Genomic DNA, 8,460 nt, shown 5'->3' with positions numbered 1-8,460 from the left:
ATGTGTTTAAAGAAACTAAACTCTTAATCAAACTCCGGTAAAAGACCGAAGGTGTGGCTCCGTATTAGGCGTTGACTGCGCCATGTTCATTTTAATTAGTGAAAAAATAGTGAAGATATCTTTGTTTCAAGTCTTTATTCGAAGCATTCGGAACTCCTCGGCCATATTTATCGAAAACAACCTCGAGTGTATGCCGGTACATCAGTAGAAGTAGTTTGTAAATATTTGAATTATACCATTAATTAAATGTAGTGTTTTAGAGTTGTATTTATTGATCTAAGTTTAAATTGATTGCCAGTGAAGTGTATTATTGCAAACATAATTGAGATTCACAAAAGTTAAGTCAATTAGTTTAACTGGTAAATTAAATTACTACGCGATCTACTTGCAGCGGACTTAAACGTACCTCTTTTTGAGAATGTAAACCGTCCAAATACATCCGAGGTTGTTTTCGATAAAAGTGGCCGAGGAGCTCCGAATGCATTCGAAGCAAAATGTTGCCTTCCGACGTAGCATTTATGACGCAATTTGTCACGTGGTATACACACACTGTTATACACCACTATGTTTAATGTTAAAGAGACTTCAGAAGTTTCGATAAATTGGGGCCAATATGTCAGTAAATTCCGGGTTTGCAGTCGCTACAACAGTTCGTAATTTATTCATGCTATTTCTTAACACAATGCGCAAATTATTATTTCGCAATTAGCTTCTTTTTGATACTACGATTCGATATTTTATAATTTAGAATGAATATTATATCATAAGTAAGAATTTACGGAATTATTTCCGATGTTTTCTTCTAATTTAATTCATGCAATTTCATAAAACAATGGAATAAATGATACCTTGAAATGATGTGTGTCACGACACCTGAATTGGAGTCTTATGACATATCTTAAGTTAGCTACATGTGTAGGTCAGGAAATAACCAGATTCACACACACACAATCATTCGCGGCTAGTTGTTAATTTCCCTTTATTCTGCTTGCTTGTAGGGCTATTGGACTGGCTTGACTTATTGTACAAAATGTGTTTAGTCCTTCCTTAGGCCACTCCTTTTTTATTTTTTTTGGTTTACAAGATTTTTTGGAAAAAATGTCAACCGGGTGGTCGAAAAAAAAGAAGAAAAAAAAGGAAAAAAGTCACAAAACATACTCGTAAAGGGTGAAAATCAGAGAACAACATAAATACATTGAAAATTTATATCATCTACTTGACATTTTAAATTTTTAAACTGCTATTAATGCATGTTTTAATACACTTAAAGTTTCAAGGTTCTAATTAAACACACAGTTTAAATCTTACATACTGTGCATATAAAACATCAATGAAATTGACTATAAAACATGTTTACATGTATAAACTACACTTTTTATCAAAGATACATAGAATATTACTCAGCAAGACATTTGTTTAGCTTTAAGGGTATGCTAAAGTGAATGCAGAACACTTAAAAACTGACCAATATTAAATTAAAAAAGGGAAGCGAATTTTACGCATGAAAATACACAAAAATTGCACTGTATTAAGACAATACAATTTTTAAACGTTGTTCCAGTTATTTCAATATTGGAAAATGTCAATAAAGTGAAATAATTTCCAATTTTGTAAATAAGGAAGTAACATTTTATGAAGACATTTGAGCTTTAATATTGTGAAAACAATTCCTGAAAAACTAAAAACCAAACTAGACCTAGATTTGACTTTTAATAACCTTTACCTTGCGGGGTCCTAGTTGTGTTTAACCCAATCCATGCTAAGTCCGAATATTTTCTGACCGGGATATTTACCATGGGCTGTTCACCAAATCCATTTCAAATTCAAATCTTGCAGCAAATTACCACATCAGTACATAAAAATCACATAACAAAATAATAAATCTAGCATGTGACTTAACTTTATGTACCAATGATAGTAACAGAGAAATCCATAATTATGTATCGGATATTTTCATCTTCTCCCAACTCCGCCATTTTGTGTATCATGCGTTAACAGGGCATTCATACTTCATGATTGTTTATTTTTAAATAGTATTCCTTGGTTACAACAACAAATCTTATTTATAGTGAAATATCAAGTTCATTACAAATTAAAATGGACTTATTCAAAATAGTTTTCCGTGTTGTTTTATCTAAATGTTTTGCACACAAATCCTGGCATTAGTAAATGTCATTGACACCTGTGTTCAACTCTTTCATTGTTTTGACTCTACTTTTAACCCAAACATGAATAAACGTGTAATCTAGAATAAACACAAGCTTTACATTGACTCAATGACAAGTATTTCAAAACCAGTTTGTGATTTAAAATCCATAAACACCACCGACCGAACTTGTGAAACTAGGGCACCGGTGTCAACTTAGAAATTTTACTTTCGATTTCACCACTCACACTAAGTGCACTGTTATTTGATATTTAACCATAAAATGTTTTTCACACATATAATTTACAGATATTTGTGTCTACTTATTCGATGGCAGCCGCAGACACTTTTATTTTTCATCTATAAATAACAATATTTTCTTTCATGCTTTTCGATGAAATATGGGGTTTAACCAGTGAAATAACAACAGTGCAAATATCAATTTGATATTTTCACTGCAAAATAAGGAGTGAAAATATCAACTTTCAGAACTACTTTAAATTCCTTTGTTGTTACATGTACTCGCCTACTGGACTTCAATAAATTATGTCAAAAAATGTTAAAAAAATATAAAAGAAATGTTTTATAAATTTAGATAAATATATAATTGGAAATTAACAACTAACCGTTTATTACCGGTTATCCCGTTTATCAAACATTTTACTGATCTTTGAAGCTGAATATTCGAACATTTGCTTTCATACCAAACAAATTACAGACAAAAACAACTGTTCGAACATAAATAAAATTTTATATCATCGTTCAAATGTATTTTGAACTGTTAACCATTGGAGTACGTAAATTGAGCTTCCTGGAGAATTCGCACAACAATGTACAGATAGATCCGATATTTTTTACCCCACCCACACCTCAAAATGTGTCAACAAACTAGCGTGGCATTTACTCTTTATCTGGAAAACAAACATTTTAAAGCGAAACAGACTGGTCTCTGACAGTAAGATGACTGAATATTAACTTACTATAAAAACATGCAGTCTTAAACTAAGAAAAATGGTTAAAATCCAATGAGTATCCACATTTGTTTTGCTAACACATTTGACCTTCCAAATTTTCATTCTTTAAATAGCGGCGTAGTAATTTGGTTATGTTTTCATGTCTATCTTAAAATAAAAAGTGTTTTGATTACTTTTTGGAACATATGTGCACTAATAATACTTCATTGTTTACTGTTCATAAAGCTTCGCAATAAAAAATCGAGCGAATATTAAGTTATAAGAAAGAATAGCAGAGAACTATTTCTCAGCAAACCGAAAGTAGAAAAGTTGACAGCTATGATTATGCATGAGGGACGCCCCACGGGTAGCGGCATAAAGTCCACCCTTTTCAAAAATGGGGGTAATTCAGAAATAAATAAAAACAAAACAAATAAAACTCCGAAAATAAGCATAAAAGAAACAGAAAATTTGTTTATTTCAGTGTAAGATCGTATTTATTTTCACTCGTGATCATAAAAAAACTACATTTTCACTCGTGGCTTCGCCACTCGTGAAAATATGTTTTTTTTTATGACACTCGTGATCATAAAAAACTACATTTTCACTCGTGTCGCCACTCGTGAAAATATGGTTTTTTTTATGACACTCGTGAAATAAAATACGATCTTACACTGAAATAAACAAATATCCTCTATTTCATGACCTAAATTGGCGGGGGGGGGGAATAATCACGTGACAGTTATTTTTTGTGTCGGCTGTTAAATTTGCCAATGTATTTTGCTATTGTTATTTTAACAACTCCTGCTATTTTGATTAATTATTTCATACAAAGAATGACTGCTATCGTCAATCCCGCCATTGCCAACGGCGCTGCCATAACAGTTGACTGGCTCACATGCTATCACTATAAATTGGCGAATACGGCTACGGAACAACAAACCAGTCGAGATCTACTGCATTCGTACTCTTATCTGTTCGTTTTTCTTTCGTTTCGCACCAAAAACAATTAAACAAATTAAATTGCCGATTGCAGCTAGCCTGGGAAGTCGCTGTATCTCACGTGTCATTGGCCTTAAATTATCCTATAAGAAAAATAAATAGGTTTAGGAATCTGATAGGTGGTTTTATAAATAGTGGTTTTACGACCCCGTTTGGAGGTATATAGTAATAACACCGTCCGCCTCACCCACGGTTTCCGGTTATCTGAAGAACGCTTTGACCCAGGGACCTCAAACTTGATGAAACGGCTGGTCATAAACAGCGGAAGAATCTTATTGATTTTGAGATTAGTTGCTCAAAGATCAAGGTTGTGGTTTAACTTCTGTATATATTAGTATGTTATTAACAATGATCTTTAGGCTGAGTGCCCATAATCACGCTGGGGAATGGTAAACATGAAGATTTCGGGCTCTTGAAAAAGATGGCGGGACAAAATCAGGACATCGCGCGCAAAATTTATATGGACTCGGAAACTGCGTTACAAGTGTAAATCGAACTTCCTTTTCATTTACATATAAATTTTATATGTTCTATATACATTTACGCTTTTCCTTTTCTGTTAAGTTGGTACTTCAAAATCATGTGATGATCACTTAGGGAACAAATAAAAGAACGTCTTGGAATATATACACAATTACTATCAAATAAGCCAGCTTCATATTAAACCTTATCATTATACAATGACAGACATTCTGTTAAGATTCAAGATATCCGGTTTATATGATGAGGTATCGACAACATGGTAAAATGATGTCGAAATTTAGTACTTATAGGTGATTGTGTAGACGACGAATCCCGGAACTACTTTCTGGTAATAACTGGAATGAGATATTGCCTATTCTTAGTGAACATTAATGTCTAACTTTAAGTCGATACAATCTGCTATTGTATTTTTGTTTGTATTTTGTTGTTAGAGTATGAGCTAAAACACTTTTTTTATATTACAGTTAACATTGTAATGTGTTTATATTGGAACCACGATTCGCTTAAGATTGGGTAACACCATGCATGCACAGTCAGGTTTTGTGTCTAGTTTTTGTCGAGATAAATGGTAAATCTTAATTAAATTATATAAATACAGACAGTAGAATTAACTTTTAAATGCTAACTTGTGAGTTCTGGCCATAGTACACCTTGACGGAAACTAAACTTAACTTAACACGTAACTTAAGTTTTTTTCATAATCAAACTTGTAAAGCCCATTGGGGGGCTATTAAAAACTGCTGGTTTGCCCTTTGGGTCGGTCGCCAGTAATACGTCAAGTTGGCAGTTGACCTGACTGCTTCGTTCGTTGTTCATGCTTGCGAGTTCGTGCTTGTTTTGTATAACATCGAGCCTCGCCATTTAATCCAAACCTTAAAGGTAAATAAAACTTAATACATTTCTGACAAGTTATTTGTGCTGTTGTTTTATAGTCATATAAGAAGGAGGGTTATGGTTGTGGTTGACCTTCGAGTAAGAGAAGCTAAGAGCTCTTATCATTCTTGTAAGTTGAGGATTTATCGATAACGATGTCTTTCGAATAACGAGACTGATAATGATTACAGCTTTTTACCTCTATGAAAAGTCGGGGGAAAACTGTTCGATGTTGTCCATATCGAAGGATAAGAGTAAAACATGTTGTGTGTTTTTTTAGTGTTTTTTTTATCTGTATGAACTTAAAGTGACACTCATATTCAAAATCAATACATACATATGTACAACAAACATACGATTCGACTTACCTTCTTACTAAATTAAGCATTTTTGGAAAATATTATTTAAGGATTAAAATTCGACATGTTGCATTTTATTGGGGTATGGTATGCAATGGGGCTGTTCAAAATGGGTGGAGTCCGAAGGACTCCACCAATATTTTGAACTGCGCCATTGCATACCATACCCCAATAACATGCAACATGTCGAATTTTAATACTTATATTTACATTCATTTAAATCTACATTTCTGCTAAAATAAATTGATTATTCAAGAGCATTTTCTCTTTTTTCTTTCTCTCGTTGTTCTCAACGGTGGGTAAATTAGAACAGCTATCGCAACCTAATTTTATACCACAATGAATGCACAGATAAAATAGTTCCTTATTTATATGATTACTTTCTATCTTTTTAAGGTCAAGAATATTATAAATACGTATTATTGCTTAAAATGTGTGTTTTCGGTCCGTTATCGTGGTGTATTAAAACGCAAAAACCCGGGCGTTATCGGTAGAAAACGTGCATTATTCAGTAAATTCACGTGCCGTTAATGCCCGGTTTTTTGTTTTACATATGCGCTATCAGGGCCCGCATCATAACAATGAAGGCTGAGCGACCAGGTTTTTGACCAAAAGTTGGTCAACGATGCTAACTTTTGCACAAAAACATATTTTAGCATATATAATGTAGCTGCATACAAATACCAAAACATGAAATAAACCACATATAACTTACATATTTTCTACTGAGTTGTCTTTTCCTGGCAAGCTGATGTGTTTACTAAATAGTTTTTTCTGCAATTGTTTTGACTATTAAAAGCACTAAATTATGTCTAAAACGACTAACTCCTCCGAACTGTAGTTATTTCTGTCGATTTTATTCAGAATATACGACTTATATGGACATGATTCCATTACGTCGTATGCAATGAACAAAGAAATTTCAAATATGTTTTCTCTGATGCTGAAGATGCTGTTCATTTTATCAAGAACATGTTTACCAAATTTTCAGGCTTAAATTAGTTATCAAAACAAACAATGGTTTAAGTAGGACTGAATAGGTAATTAATTGATTACCCAATAGGTATTGTGTGTAAATAATCCCAGTAATCCAGTCAATTTTCGAAAAAACAACACTTTCAAAACGAATGAACACTGCAAAAAATGGCGTCGAAACAAAATGCAGCTGCCGAGTTATGTTGCGGCCCGAATCGAGCTTAATGTAAAACTTTTTCAATGACATCACTCATGACGTCATACAAGCACCCGTTATAGAGGTTATTTTGAACTTACTGTTTTTGCATTTTCGTGACATTTAACAGCCTTTTTAAACACCAACGTTTCTTCAACTGTTCCATCCATCATGAAACCATCTACATTAAAATCAATCAAATTATCGTTGCTTATCTTTTTTTAACTGCTTTACTGCAGATTACAGTTTTGCATGTTGGCAATATTGGCAAAAAATTTACTACGATTTCATTGAAAAAAATAGTTCCGTAGTAAATATGCCCCGCCCCTTGGTATTATGGCGCCCAATGACAGGACAGAAGTATCGAACAAACGCACGCGATATCGATGGGAAATGCCATTGCACTTTATACAGAAATAAAGTGCAATTGATTAACAACAACCATCGTTTAGGAATGAAGTGTGAATGTAAATATATACTGATAACAAGATTTTACCTGTGTATTTAATAGCTGAAAACGCAAATGTATTAAATGATTGGTGAGTGCTATAAGTTTTACTGTGATCTACTTTGTCTCATAAGGTAGAAATACCGTGTTTCTGCACATTTCTGTCAAGTTAAACACGGTATTCTTTATAAGAATCATTGCTTTTGACATTTATTCATCGTTTTTAGGTATATTAAAACAATTGCATATATTGTGGTAAATCTTTGGGAGTAAGAGTGTATCTTTAAAACTGTTTCACTGTGACCTCTAGGTATGCTCGGGTGTCTTTACGCCTGTTGTTGTGGTGCAATACCAGCAATGGTTGTTGTTATTGAGTAGATAATGCAATCACAGATGGGTTTCCGATAGTCTGGGTTAATTCCCATAGTTTCTTATATGCTACTTGCTATTCAATGTAAATATCATTTTTCTACACAAAAATAAGTTGTTGTTTTTTAAAAAAAAATAACTTAAGTTTGGTTAAACAGTATTGTATTCTTATATTTTGGTTAACCATGGGGTGTTTTTCACAAGCATCAAGGTTCGAGTCGCAAATATTTGAATAACAACGGTAATGTGATTTATCGAGGAGCACAAAACATAGGGTCGTATAAGTTACACCACAGGGGCCGCTCCAGTTTTATTGAAGCATGATGGTAAATGACAAATTAATATTTTATTGACAATAAATTTAATGTCAAGCTGTGTAACCAGGCAAACCAGGATGGAGAATGTAACCAGTCCCAGTATATAAGACTCCATCCTATGGTGTAACAATATGAGTCAGGCTTGCCAAGGATTTATTTACCAGAGAAATAAAATAGGAATTGGTTGATCATTCAGGGTGAATTTAAAAGATACACTAAATCCGTTTCCGGTTGGTAATTAGATAATGGCATAAACAATTTTAAGACTGTTATACTAAATTATTAAATTGAAAACGATCCTTTTCAGGGTCACTGTTAAATTTTAAATAGTATTTTAAA

This window comes from Mya arenaria, chromosome 14 (assembly GCF_026914265.1).
Source record: "Mya arenaria isolate MELC-2E11 chromosome 14, ASM2691426v1".
In the NCBI taxonomy this organism is placed as follows: domain Eukaryota; kingdom Metazoa; phylum Mollusca; class Bivalvia; order Myida; family Myidae; genus Mya; species Mya arenaria.
This window is presented reverse-complemented; position numbering follows the sequence as displayed.